Source organism: Pelmatolapia mariae, linkage group LG7 (assembly GCF_036321145.2).
Source record: "Pelmatolapia mariae isolate MD_Pm_ZW linkage group LG7, Pm_UMD_F_2, whole genome shotgun sequence".
NCBI lineage: Eukaryota > Metazoa > Chordata > Actinopteri > Cichliformes > Cichlidae > Pelmatolapia > Pelmatolapia mariae.
This window is the reverse complement of record NC_086233.1, coordinates 29024446-29026391: the sequence shown is the minus strand read 5'-3', so window position 1 is coordinate 29026391 and position 1946 is coordinate 29024446. Positions and strand designations below refer to the sequence as shown.

Genomic DNA, 1946 nt, shown 5'->3' with positions numbered 1-1946 from the left:
ACTTTTTTTCTTATATAACTAGTATATTGTCTTTTAGAAATCAAAATGTAAACATAATTAAAGCTCAGGGCCCTGTTTCAGAAAGCCGGTTTAGAAAACTCAGAGTTAAAAATGATACTCAGGGTTGAGTAACCCCGAACTGTCCAACTCGGAATATTCGGTTTCAGAAAGGCTGATAACAATTAGTTCAATCAACGCGGAGTTGCTTTAACCCCAAGTTAAGCGCGCGCACGAGGATACATAAAGCCCTGATTAGTGGAGCACAGATTAAGCGAGTCACCATGGAGACGGAGGGAAAGAAGGCGCGGTCAATGTATTTTACAGCGCTTGAGGCCGAAATTCTGATGGCAGCATATGCCGATAACATGCATATTTTGCAGAAAAAAAGTAACACAGCCTCAGCTGCAAAAGAAAGGGAGCATGCATGGCAAAACATAGCCGACAGAGTCAATGCGTGAGTGTTAATTTAAATATTGATCTAGGGATTTCCACCCATTTAACACGTTATTTTATTATATTTAATTTTAGTGTTTATTTCATACATTTTATTTTGTGATGTGATGTGAGCGCAGGTGCAACCCAACAGGCCCCAAACGTTCCTGGCAGCAAGTAAAAATGAAATATAAAAATATAGTCCAAACAGGTAAGGTGTAATTGTATTATGAGCCATAGTGCTTGGTCTGTTTGTCCTATGTAGATCAATTGCAGTTAGAGGCTACATTATTTTTCTTTCTGTAAGTACTTATTGAAATTATCTGAGCACATTACAAGTACATATTTGCTTACTCAGTATGCTCAAATGTGACCCGTTATAGCCAACAGAAAAAAAGCGGAGGCCCGAAAAACAGGTGGGGGTCCTCCACCACCACCACTCACAGAGGCTGAGCAGTTGGCCCCAGCCAAAACAGTGGGCGCCCTGTGGCTGAAGGCATCTCTGCGGGGACATCCTCTGAGTCAATAACCCCGCAAGACACAAGTGCCTACATAAGAGGTAAATTCAAAATAATACATGATGTGCATACATCCTTTCTTCACAGTCACCTTTGCAGTGCTACTCATTCATTTGATAAACTCTTTACCATAATGAATTATTTTGTAGTGAAGTTATCTTCCTACTGATTTTGCCTTCCCTCAGTCTTGGTTGTCTTTGAGAGCATAATGACAATGAACTGTAAGGTGATTGGTATATGTTTGTTAATTGCCATTTGGTTCCTTGTAAGTTATAAGTGACCTGTATAAACCTCATATTTTATCAGTTGATGGTGATGGTGTACTGCATCTGGTGCAGCCTCCTGTTGAGCCAGACCAACATGCAGTTGTGAGTACTCTTAATACTCCACAGATCATATGAGTTTACAGTAGAACAGCAATGTTGTTAATTTCTCTACTACAGGAACTTGAAGAAACATTGACAGCTGTCACAGAGGAGGAAGCAACAGAGACACTTTATGAGGTTTACATCTTACAATGCAAAATATAACAATTGAATAAAATGTGGTACTATAATAAAACCATGGACTTTCTATGTCTCTAACAGAGTGATGATGGAAATGCAGAGGAAGAGGGTCCAGCCACTTCTCCAACAAACCTTTCCTCAGTAAGATGTTCAGCACTGATTTACAACCAACCTAAGTAGGCATGTACTATGAATGTCAATGCTATTTCCCGTGTTTCCATAGCTCCCTGTAAAGCAGCTGTATAAGAAATATTTGATCAAGAAAATAGAAAAATGCGACTTGGAAATGGAACACTTCAAGCAGCAGATCCAAAAGACCAAGATTGAGATTTTACTCCTGGAACATCAGTTAAGGGTGGGTGAAGTGGTCAGAGATGGACGAATTAATTCAGTGTTTGAACAACATACTAATATACTTATTAATACTTTGTGTACAGGAAATACAGGCGACCAATAAAGCCAGTTGAACAAAAAATCTGTTTATTCATCT

The 1946-nt window shown here is 39.2% G+C and overlaps 1 long non-coding RNA gene across 1 annotated transcript; it reads left to right on the top strand.

Moving 5' to 3' along the window:
- The first annotated feature begins 762 nt into the window (after positions 1-762).
- Positions 763-1899, top strand: LOC134632146 (uncharacterized). Its single transcript, XR_010094464.1, has 5 exons — positions 763-991; positions 1257-1318; positions 1394-1453; positions 1538-1597; positions 1680-1899. It is a non-coding gene; the product is annotated as an uncharacterized LOC134632146 (long non-coding RNA).
- The last annotated feature ends 47 nt before the right edge of the window (positions 1900-1946 follow it).